Source organism: Helianthus annuus, chromosome 5 (assembly GCF_002127325.2).
Source record: "Helianthus annuus cultivar XRQ/B chromosome 5, HanXRQr2.0-SUNRISE, whole genome shotgun sequence".
Lineage (NCBI taxonomy): Eukaryota > Viridiplantae > Streptophyta > Magnoliopsida > Asterales > Asteraceae > Helianthus > Helianthus annuus.
The window spans coordinates 88,189,077-88,201,984 of record NC_035437.2 but is presented as its reverse complement, the minus strand read 5'-3'; the positions used below and the strand labels follow the sequence as shown (position 1 = coordinate 88,201,984).

The window sequence follows — 12,908 nt, the reverse complement described above, 5'->3', positions numbered from 1 at the left end:
TAACTCTTAACAGACCTAACCAAGTTAATGTGTAGTTTACCCTCTTGACGAAACACACTTGTTTTCGTCATACAACCCTTCGACGAAACACCCTCTGTTTCGTCGTGATCCCTTCGGCGAAACACCCTCCGTTTCGTCATGTTTACTCTCGGCGAACACCCCCTGTTTCGCCGTGATTTGCGTTTCGTCCAAGATGTCAGTTACGTCGCATATCAGTTACACACAGAAACCCTAACAGCCGTCATCATACGGAAATCATGAAATCATACCGAGATCGTTCATACTCATTCATCAGGGCACACAACATCTAGCATAAACCCTAATCATGCCATAACAATATGCTACATGTCATCTGAATCTCATAACTATCGACATCGATCATGAACAGTGGGCACAAACCATATCATTCATAACATTCAATCAAATCTGAATGGTTTATGATGGAACATCAAATCAAATCATGGACAGTGAACAAAATCAATCCAACCATATACAACCGAATCGTCCAACTCTCAAGAATAACATCAATCATAGTCAAAACCATTATAATCAAAACCATTATAATCAAAACCATTCAGACGTCATTGTTTTACTATAATATCTATTTACACATAAGGTTACAAGTAGATCGAATCAATGAATGAGACTAACCGGCTAAGATAGAACACAAGAATCTCCTAAAGGGATGATGGTAAGGGGGTGATGGCTGCCGCAGGAGAGTGGAGAGGTTCTAAGTTTTTCAATTCTGCTAAAGTGTCACGAGTGGAATCGTTCCGTGTAAGTTATACGCACATAAGTGTACTGGGCCCTTGCTGGGCCTCGGTGAATCTCTGAGCCGGCGAAACAACTTGTTTCGTCGTGGACAGGATGACGAAACACATCACCGTTTCGTCGAGATGTCTGTGACGAAACAACTCTCCGTTTCGTCGGAGTGTTGATGATGAAACACTTCTGTTTCATCAAGGTCACACAAGGTATAAATGGTTTAAGTTTTTCAAACAGGTTTCATGTTAAACACCTTAACCACATTACATAGATAACACATCAAACAAACTTCTCAATATATAGTCCAACATGTACAATTACAAGGCAAACAAGCAAACAACTAAACAGTTAACGTGCAATTAATGCGAAGATAGAATCTTGGAAACTCGAGTTGTCACATTATCCCCAACTTAAATGAAATTTTGTCCCGAAATTTAGCATGCGGTTACTGAGGAAGCTAGTTGTGTTGTTTAGTTTACTAGTTTTCCTGGGGTGTCACACCATTGTGACACCTGTGTCACCACGAACACCAAACAAATGCCAAAGCTATGAAACATTGTGTTTCATACCTGGGATTTGTATAAATATGTGTATCCTTTGCACATATCAATTCTTGTTCAATTCCGAGCTTTAAATCGCTTTCTGGAAAGTTATATGCGCACTGGTGCGTAAACATAATCAGTTTAGTGCGACAAACACTCCGGAATAGTGAAATAGGCTTAACATACTTTAAATGACCTTTACATAACTTAAAAATAAGTTTTGGAAGGTTTGGTATGGCAAAAACAAGTTTATTCAATCGCAAGGACTATTTGCGTCAAACTGCGAAACTATACCAATTCGTAAGGTAACGAATAGTCCGGAACTTGATCATAAGCTAAACATACCATATATAACCTAAACATAGCTTAGAAATAAGCTTTGATAGGTTCGGTGTGCGAAAACATGCTTATATGATCTTACAGGGGCTAAAAGTGTCAAAAATGGCGTAAGTTTGCATTTTCACGCATATCTTACATTCTGACCACATCTGGACATCCAAAATTTTTATACACACATTTTTATTTTAGTGATCGGCATGCAAAAATTCCATTCGTCGCTTAATTTGGATCGATTTTGCGTTCGTTACGACTTCCGTCGTAATTAACCGAACAGCGCGATTGTACGATCAAACGAACCGACATCCGAGATATTTTTGAGCATGTTTTGAGTCCCCTATACTTTAACTTCATTTTAGAGCCTTGAAATGAGGTTAACGGGGTTTAAACGCATCGAAAAAGGCTTTAAACACGTGCAGGGACCAAAACTGTAATTATTTGAAACTTGCTGAATCAGACACATGGTAGCGTAGCGCGACCATCCTCTGCCTATGCCGTCGCGCTACGCGACGATCACATCTGGGCAGAAAGTCTGTTTTCAGCAACAGTTTGCAAATTCAGGGGTTGTTTTGGTAAATTCTTGGTGTGTTAAGCAAGTTTAAGTGGTCACCAAGGCTTTGTACCTGCTTGTGACAATTGGAGGGTCAAGATTTCTTGCTTAATGGCTAAACAAACCACTTGGAATGATGCTAGAGCCTCACCACAACTATAAATAGCCCACTCCTCTCATTGTTTCATTGCTCATTCTCATTTCTCTCCTTCTCATCTGCTTGGAAGCTCTCTAAGCTGAATTGGGACTTTGTCTTCTTTGTTGAAAAGATAGCAAGGACCCTAAGTGCCACTTGATTCCTTGATTTCCCGAGCTTTGTTAGGACACTTAATCAAGGATACTTGCAATCTCAAGTGAGTACATAGTCCCCTCTTTTACTGTTTTCAATTGTTTTGGGGTGAAACATATATGCCTATCTGTTATTTTCCTGATTTTAAACTATATGATTACACATGCTTAATACATATTCTTTTGACAAATTAAACAATTACCTATGGTTTAAACACTGATTTTCCAAAACTTAATAAACAAATTGTTGGATTGTACCATTTTTATACATTCACCCAGCCGATTGGTAGTATGATATAGCGCTATAGGACTAGACACCCCATTCCTGTTGTATGGAATGCCAGAAACCAAATTTTAACCAAATAGAAATTGCCTTCGTGGTATTTCTATAGTCTCCAAAGTGTAGTTTGATACACTAAGGCTTGAATGAATACCAAATCACACTTTCTTTGTATATGTTGATATACTACAAAAGTACAGTCTGATGTACTCTCAAATGTGATCTACCAAAGTATATTTTGATATACTAAGTACAAAATCCAACATGTGTTTTAATATACCACTTTTACCAAAGCATAGTTTGATATGCTACTGTTTTCCAAAGTATAGTTTGATATACTACCGACTTTGTTATTTCATAAACCAAAGTATAATCTGATATACTACCAAAGCATAGTTGATATGCTATTTTTAAACCAAAGCATAGTTGATATGCTATTTTTAAACCAAAGCATAATTGATATGCTATATTCAAACCAAAGTATAAATTGATATACTACCGATGCTTTTATCCTTAAACCAAAGTATATTTGAGATATACTACCAAAGCTATTATTTTATTTACCAAAGTATATTTTGATATACTATCCAAAGCATAGTTTGATATGCTACTGTTTACTAAAGTATAATTTGATATACTACCTACTTTGTTATTTCATAAACCAAAGTATAATTTGATATACTACCAATACTTTTATCCTTAAACTAAAGTATACTTGAGATATACTACCTAATCTAATATTTTAATTACTAAAGTATATTTCGATATACTACCTATTAACTATTTCAAAACTAAAGTATACTTTGTTATACTATTTATACAAACTTTCCAAAACCAAAGTATATTTTGTATATACTATAAACCCTTTTACAAAACGACACGTTTTCAGAAACAAAACTTTTTACATTGGATTCATGGCTATTTTGAAAATATAAAACCTTTTCCTCCTTTATCCAAAGCCATGAATCTAATTCATAAAATCCTATGTTACTCACAGGCATTTTTATGCTGACGTACCTATTTTCATATATGTTTCAGGTACTGCTTTGTGATGATTGTTGATGCATGCTACACATAGGATGGACTTGTGCCTTAGCGACTTTAAAACTGAGAAACAATTATTTGTATTTTTCTAAATTGTATCAAAACATTGAGTTCAATAATTCAATAAAACAAAACTATTTGATCCATGGTTGTGAAACAATGATTCTGTTACAACACTCCCCGACGTTTCCGCCACGATTTGTTGTTTTACGTGGTCTGGGTGTGACAACCATCCCCCCGTTGATTTGGAATTTCGTCCCGAAATTTTGTAGTAGCTTCAGCCTCTGCAGTGGTTGCATAGTTCTTGAACAACTGCGGATACTTGAGTTTCATCTGATCTTCTCATTCCCAGGTAAACTCTGGGCCACGACGGGAGTTTCAACGAACTCGAACAAGAGGTATTCTGGTGTGCTTGAGGACCTTAACGTCTCTGTCTGTGATTTCAACTGGTTCCTTGACGAATCGCAACTGATCGTCGATCGTGAGCTCCTTCAAAGGAACTATGAGGGTCTCATCTGACAGACACTTCTTCAGATTTGACACGTGAAAAACGTTGTGAACTCCACCGAGTTCTACTGGTAGGTTCAGTTTGTAGGCCACCTTGCCTATTTTCTCAATGATTTCGAACGGTCCGACATATCGCGGATTGAGTTTGCCTCGTTTACCAAAACGAACTACACCTTTCCATGGTGAGACTTTGAGTAGCACTCGATCCCCAACCTGAAACTCGAGTGGTTTCCTGCGCTTATCAGCGTAGCTTTTCTGACGGTCACGAGCTGCCGCCATTCGTTGTTGTATCTGAGCAATTATTTCCGTTGCGTCTACTATAATTTCTGGACCCGTGATCTGACTATCACCCACCTCTGCCCAACAAAGAGGTGATCGGCATTTACGCCCGTACAATGCCTCAAATGGAGCGGCTTGAATGCTGGTGTGGTAACTGTTGTTATACGAAAACTCCACCAAAGGGAGATGTTTTTCCCAGCCGTTTCCAAAATCGATTAAACATGCACGTAGCATGTCTTCTAGAGTTTGAATAGTGTGCTCAGACTGCCCATCCGTCTGAGGGTGAAAAGTTGTGCTCATGTCTAATCGAGAGCCAAAAGATTTGTGCATTGCTTGCCACAGTTCCGAAGTAAAACATGCATCACGATCGGAAATAATAGAGGTTGGCACCCCGTACCTCGAAACCACTTCCTTTAGGTAAATGTCTGCTAATGTAGAGAACTTGTTTGTTTCCTTGATAGCCAGGAAGTGTGCAGACTTTGTGAGTCGATCCATGATCACCCAAATAGTATCATTCCCACGTTGAGATCTAGGCAGGCCAGTAACAAAATCCATGGAAATTTCCTCCCATTTCCATTGTGGTATCTTTGGTTGCTGGAGTAGGCCTGATGGTTTCTGATATTCCGTCTTGACTCTCGCATAAGTCAAACATTTGCTAACGTAAGTTGCTATGTGAGCTTTCATGCTAGGCCACCAATACGTAGTTCTGAGGTCGTGGTACATCTTATCCGAAGCTGGATGTACTAAGTAGCGAGACTTATGTGCTTCATCCATCACCAGCTCGCGTAAGTTTCCATAATGTGGGACCCAAATGCGTCCTGTTACATAGTAGGCGCCGTCTTCCTTTTGTTCTAACCGTTTCCTTGAGCCGCGTAAGGCTTCAGCCTTGACGTTTTCTGGTTTCAATGCTTCTACCTGAGCATCTCGTATCTGTGCCGGAAGACTAGACTGAATAGTGAGTTGCAACGCTCGTACACGCCTAGGTGTAGTATCCTTTCGACTGAGGGCATCGACCACAACATTGGCTTTTCCTGGATGGTACTTTATTGCTCATTCGTAATCGTTCAAAAGCTCGACCCATCATCGTTGACGCATGTTTAGTTCCTTCTGTTTGAAGATATGCTCGAGACTCCTGTGATCGGTGTAGATGGGGCACTTGGTACCGTACAGGTAATGTCTCCATATCTTGAGCGCGAAAACTACAGCTCCCAGCTCTAGATCATGTGTAGTGTAATTCCTTTCGTGAATCTTAAGTTGGCGCGAGGCGTAAGCAATGACTTTATCCTGTTGCATCAACACACAACCAAGACCCTGAATCGATGCGTCGCAGTAAACCACAAAGTCGTATGTGCCCTCTGGCAATGAAAGAATAGGTGCACTGCAAAGTCTATCCTTTAAGTGCTGAAATGCTGATTCCTGATGCGTGTGTAGTGTAATATATTTTAGATATATATTTTAAGCCCTTTTTACACTTTTTAGCCAAGTTTTAAATTTATAAAACACGATATTTACTAACACTAAACACACATATGAGCAAGTGCACCCATCGTGGACGTAGTATAGTGTTGGTAAGATACCGAGGTCGTCCAAGGACACAAGAGCTTTTAGTATCGGTTTATCCTCAACGTCTAATCAAATCAAAATGTTAGAAAAAGATTTTTAAACTAAGAAAATAAAACTAACTAAATGCTGAAAAGTAAAATAAAAATAAAAACAGATAGACAAGATGAATCACTTGGATCCGACTCGTGTGTTAGTATAACCTTTGATTATTTTCGCACTTTTGCACTTGTTTAAGAGATTATGGGGCTGTTTGGTAGCCTCTTAATGACCATTTAGATGCTACCTCTTAATGGTTTAAAACCTCTGAATGAATAAGAGGTAACCTCAAGTCTGAATGGTTAAGAGGTAACCTCTGAATGGTAAATCATCACATGTCACATTCTTCTACCTTCTCATTGGTAAAATTCTTAATGGTTCCATTAAGAGGTAGCCTCTTAATGACCATCCAGAGGCTACCAAACAGCCCCTATCTTAGTTATTGTAGTAGGCCCCTCTTTTGAAGGCGACGTTACCCTTAACCCAGTAGTTTGAGTCAGCAATGACACAATCCTAAAGGGTCGGATTATTGAAAGATAATTAATTAAGTTATTAATGCAAATTATGGTAGGCCCCTCTTTTGGAGGTGACGTTACCCTCGACTAAGTAGTCTAAGTCAGCAGGGATACGGTCCTAAATAGTCGGGTTATAGTATTAGTAGTAGTTAACTTATGAGGGGATCAAAGAGTTTGGACCCCCGCCATCCAATACCTTTGGGTATTGAAGGAGGTCCTACTAAATTTGACCCAGGTCCCTTGCAGGACCTCTAAACGCTGAACAAGGGCAAGACCCTTACCAAACCGTTCCCTTAACCCCCAACCAGGTAGCCAACATACTTCCATATAGACCGTGGAGATATGAATGGTGAAAATCTTTTATTTTATATAGACAGTAAAATAATGCCAAGACACCACGGACAAACGATAAGGAAGATTCACCTTCAACATAAGCAACTAGTTATTAAAGTCATTAATACAAAACCAATTAAGAAGTGCAAAAGATTAAAAATAAAAAGTATTATACTAAACACTTGTCTTCACCAAGTGATGTAAGAGACTTAGGCATACATGGCCTTGATTGTCAAGAACTCTTACGATCAATCTTGGATCCCGAGACGACTCACACACTCTATGATGGACAATGGATGATGGTGGTGGATGATGGTGTTGTGATGGTGGTGGGTGGTGGATGAAGTGTGAGAGAGGTGGTGTGCCAAGGGATGAGTTGCAATGAATCCAAGCACTCCTATTTATAGGCTGGACAGAGGCCTGGGCACGGCCCCGTGTCCGCTGGGCACGACCCCGTGCCTGTCTGACACTATCTCTCTTCATTAATTGTAATTCGCAATTACAATTAATGCGCCTGCAGTACTTTGGGCACACCCCCGTGTTCACTAGCCACGGCCCCGTGGTGAGCAATAGAAGCTTCTACAGGTTTGTCGTTTCTGCTGCTTCTTGGGCACGGCCTCGTGCTCGCTGAGCACGGGGCGTGTTCAGCCTTCTGTCTTCCTTGTTTTGCTTGGGAGGATGCTGTCGAGGGGTCGGGCAATCCACTCTTGTCCCTTTTCTTGTATTTGTGTTAGATTTAGCTGTCTTTTTGCTTCTTTTGTTAATTTGAGCTCATTTAATCCTGAAAATACAAAAGGAAGACAAAAACACACTTTTTCCAACATTAGTACTTAAAAAGGGTTAGTTTTATGCCTCATTTGATGTAATTTATATGTTGCATTTTACACACATCAAATATCCCCACACTTGAATTTTTGCTTGTCCTCAAGTAAAACTCTTTAATATGTGGCTTACACTCCCAAATGGAATGGGTAGAAGAGAAGGTTTTGGGCTTGTCATAGAGTGTCGGGATTTTCCAAGATTGTTTAGGTTTTATTTTTACTTATTTACAATCCTATTCGTCATGATTTATTAAAAACTTTTCATAAGGTAAATCATTTATTAAGGCATAACATACTGTTCTAAAATTCCATTTATATACAAGTTCACATACCTCACGGGAGAAATCACTCACACTCGGCCGAAGGTGTATTTTTAGTGAATCACTCAAGAGCGGCATGGAACTTATTCCTACCATAAGCTTGTCAAGCAATCAATCCTCCTCCTTTTTAACTTTATACCTTTGTAAATATCAAGAGGACTTTTTAGGTGAAGGGTTAGGCTTGGGCTAAAGGTGGGTGGTTAGTTAGTGGTTAGTAGAAAAAGGGTGAAAATCGTAAAAAGTGTCGGTTTTCGTAAAACATTTTGTTTTCGTGACTTTTTATTTTCAATGAAGTATTTATTCAAACAAGCTTTTGTTTGATGAGCTTTGTTTGTTTATTTCTAACTTCATTGAAAAATATATATATATATATATATATATATATATATATATATATATATATATATATATATATATATATTATTTTTTTCGGTCACACGAAGACCGAGCTTGTTACTAAAATAAAAGGTAAAAAAGGGTTTTTGGTGGGTAAAAAGGGTTTTGGGTTAAGAAATGAAAAGGTTTAGGCTCAAAGGGGCTAACTAGGGGGAATTTTTGGGTGTGTGAAAAGAAAAATAAAAATAATGGTGTTGAAAGAAAAAGGGTTAGTCCTAATGCCTCCATCATTTACTTACTTAGGTTTAAGTTGGTAAGGACCGGGAATGAATTGTCGTGGCAAGTTCTAGAGTCGTAAGAACCAAGCGGCTATTCACACAAGAAACGAAAAATGAGCATTTAGCGTAAAGATGTATATTTGTATGCTCAATAAAGGCTCAAAACTCACTTTTGTGGGAATGGGTTTTTATGTGATCAAGTATATATAATCGAATTTTAACTAAGCTTGTCATGTCGTTTCATAATTTTCTTATGTTGGTTCTTTTTATCACGACGCTATCAGTTGTAAACTTATAAAAATATAACCTTGTTAGTCTTAGAATTCCCAACTTAAACTTAGACAAGTAAAAAAAATGAAAATTTTTTGAAAAAATTTTGGGGTGATTAGCGGTTCCAATAGAGTTTTGTGTAAGGCTTGTTATTAGGACTTGCAAAATTCAAGGTTTTAGCATCCCCCCCCACCCACACACTTAAATTACACATTGTCCTCAATGTGTCCCAAAAATAAATTTTTAGGTTGATTGAATGTGCAAAATGGTGTTAAAAGCAAAATTTTTGCGTTACTGGCAGTCTGGACACGGCCCCGTGGTGACCGGGCACGGCCCCGTGTTCAGGTGCTAGTAACAATAATTAAAGAAAAGAAACAAAAGCCTGGACACGGGGGCGTGCTAGGTGAACACGGCCCGCGTCCAGTTACCTGAACTGGGCATTTGTCTGCAGGATGTTCAGCACGGGGCCGTGTTGGCTGGGCACAGCCCGTGCTGAACTTACTGTAATGGAGAAATTGTTGTCAGATGCCTTGTTTTCGTGCATGGGGTTATGTTTCGCGTTTCCCTTGTCATCCTTGACCACCATGAGTGTGTTTTATTCTTGCAAATTAAAACTAAAAGATTAAACTTAAACTAAGGATAGTTCCGCGGATTGCCTCCGTGGTGCGCCACGTTTATAAGGGTCCTTGGCTAGACCCAAGGCAAGGTTATATGTTTTCTGAGCGGGATGTTTTGCATCCCATGTTGCACCGTCGGAGAGTATCATCCAAACTTGAATCAATAACCTTCATGTAATTGACCGGGTCATCGTCCTCTATTCTCTTCCCAACCCCGAACTTTACTTCATCATCCCCATATTTCAAAGTGAGTGTTCCGTCATTCATGTCTACCACTGCTTGTGCGGTGGCGAGAAATGGTCTCCCTAGTATGAGGGGGACTTCGGTATCTTCTTCCATATCAAGTATGACAAAGTCGGCCGGGTAGACGAAAATGTCGACCTTGACTAGGAGATTTTCAATGACACCTTGTGGGAATTTGACGGATCGATCAGCAAGTTGTATGCTCATTTTTGTAGGACTCGTTTTTCCTAGGCCGAGTCTTTTGAACATTGATAAGGGCATGAGGTTAATGCTAGCCCCAAGGTCGGCTAGTGCATTACGAACAGGGGAGTCCCCGATCGAGCAAGGAATTGTGAAGCTTCCGTGATCGATTTTCTTTTGGGGGAGTTTGTTGAGTACGAGGGCAGAGCATTCTTCGCCTAAGTTAACTAATTGCAATATTTCAATTTTCCTTTTATGAGTGAGGAAGTCCCTCATGAACTTAGAGTATTTAGGCATTTGGGTTAGGGCGTCAATGAAAGGAATGTTGACATGCAATTGTTTTAGTAGACTTTCGAATTTTGTGAATTGCTCATTGGTCTTTTGACAGATTAACCTACCGGGGTACGGAACTCGAGGAGCCTTGGTAGGCTCTGATGAGGGAGGGGAACCCTTCTCTGGTGTTACGGTCTCCTCGGTAGGCGGCGGGCCTTCCGTAGGACCCATGGTGCGGTTCTGTAGTGTTATGAGATGAACTTGCGCCTTTGGGTTTGTTTCGGTATTGCTTGGTAACGCGCCTTGTGGTCTCTCGGAGAAATTTTGTGCTAGTTGACTTATTTGTTTTTCGATGTTTTGAATACTAGCTTGTTGATTTCTAAAATTTGATTCTAATTGTAGAACCCTATCCGAGTTTTTCTTTTCAATGTCGGAGATGAGGCGAGATATAGTATCTTCAAGCCTTTCTCGTCCACCTTATTGTTGAGGGAAATTTTGTGACTCATTTCTTGGTTGTTGAAAGTTTGTTCGTTGGTTTACGCTTTGTTGGTTACTACCATTGCCGGGTTCTCTCCAACCAAGGTTTGGGTGATTTCGCCATCCTTGGTTGTAGGTGCCCGTTGGAGGACCCGACGGCCTAGGTCTATTATCAATGTAGTTTACCGATTCTTGTTGATCGTCTGTTTCTTTCATACAACTCCAATTTTCATGTGGCCCACCACGCCCTTCACAAGCCATAACCGAGACCGTTTTTGTCATTTCCAATTTTTTTTATTTTTGAAGAAAGGGCCTCGATTTGGGCTTGTAAAGAAGTGCTTTCATCAACCTTATGGGCGCCCGGGGGCAATGGATTTATTGCCTCGGGGAGTGTGCCACTAAAAATTGGTTTGAGCAATTTCCTCAATTTGATTATATATTTCATGCGGGCAGCGATTACCAAAAAGTCCCCCGGAGCTAGAGTCAAGTGTTTGCCTTGTGTGTGGCAACTGCCCATTATAGAAAGTGGATACTTGTTGCCATATCGCAAGGCCGTGATGTGGACACTTTCGCAATAGCTCCTTGAACCTTTCCCAAGTTTCATATAAGGATTCCCCGTCCTCTTGTGAATATGTATTAATTTCAGCCATTAATTTAGCCGTTTTAGCGGGAGGGAAATACTTATATAGAAATTTTTGGGCTAGTTCATCCCAGGTGTTTACCGATCCAGCTGGGAGGGCGTTAAGCCAAGCTTTTGCTCGGTCTTTTAGTGAAAAAGGGAACATTCAGAGGCGGATGGCGTCATTTGATGCTCCATTGATCCAAAAGGTATCACATATTTCTAAGAAGTTAGTAATATGTAGATGGGGATCCTCGTCCGCAAGCCCATGGAAGGTTGCAGAGTTTTGAAGCATCTGTATCAAATGCGGCCGAAGTTCGAAGTTATTGGCTTCAACATTCGGTGCATTGATAGCGGCGCCAAGATTACCTACGGTGGGTCGTAGATAATCCATGAGGGTACGTTGGTCCGCCATTGGAAGTGGGTTCCCCGAAACCTTCTCTTGGCTTTTAGCTTTTAGTCTTTTTCTGAGAAAGCGTTCGGGTTCTTCTAGAGGTTCTTTTATGTCTTTATTAGAACTGGAGCTCATACACCACGTAGAGGTGGCGTCTGGTTCCAAGTCCTGCAACAAAAACAAAAAAGACTGTTGGTCAGAAGGTTCACCACGGCCCCGTGCTCAGTGAACACGGCCCGTGGTCGGAGTTACAGTGATTGTTTTCCAGATCCCAGTTACTAGAGAGTTTGGACACGGCCCCGTGTTGCACCGACACGGCCCCGTGGTCAGCGTTCTGTAACTTGGAAAACTAAAAACTGTCAGTAACAATGCTGGGCACGGCCCGTGTCCGACCAGGCACGGCCCGTGCTGAGCTCTGCAGAAGCTTGAAAAACTAAGAAAATCCTAAAAAATTAAAAGAAAATAAAAAAATGATTAGGCCGTTGATTCCTAACTTTCTTAAAATCCTTGTGTCCCCGGCAACGGCGCTAAAAACTTGATGCGTGTGTAGTGTAATATATTTTAGATATATATTTTAAGCCCTTTTTACACTTTTTAGCCAAGTTTTAAATTTATAAAACACGATATTTACTAACACTAAACACACATATGGGCAAGTGCACCCATCGTGGACGTAGTATAGTGTTGGTAAGATACCGAGGTCGTCCAAGGATACAAGAGCTTTTAGTACCGGTTTATCCTCAACGTCTAATCAAATCAAAATGTTAGAAAAAGATTTTTAAACTAAGAAAATAAAACTAACTAAATGCTGAAAAGTAAAATAAAAATAAAAACAAATAGACAAGATGAATCACTTGGATCCGACTCGTGTGTTAGTATAACCTTTGATTATTTTCGCACTTTTGCACTTGTTTAAGAGATTATCTTAGTTATTGTAGTAGGCCCCTCTTTTGAAGGCGACGTTACCCTCAACCCAGTAGTTTGAGTCAGCAAGGATACAATCCTAAAGGGTCGGATTATTGAAAGATAATTAATTAAGTTA

The 12,908-nt window shown here is 40.0% G+C and overlaps 1 non-coding gene across 1 annotated transcript; it reads left to right on the top strand.

Moving 5' to 3' along the window:
* The first annotated feature begins 11,402 nt into the window (after positions 1-11,402).
* Positions 11,403-11,509, top strand: LOC118492838. The gene has a single exon (XR_004894839.1). It is a non-coding gene; the product is annotated as a small nucleolar RNA R71 (small nucleolar RNA).
* The last annotated feature ends 1,399 nt before the right edge of the window (positions 11,510-12,908 follow it).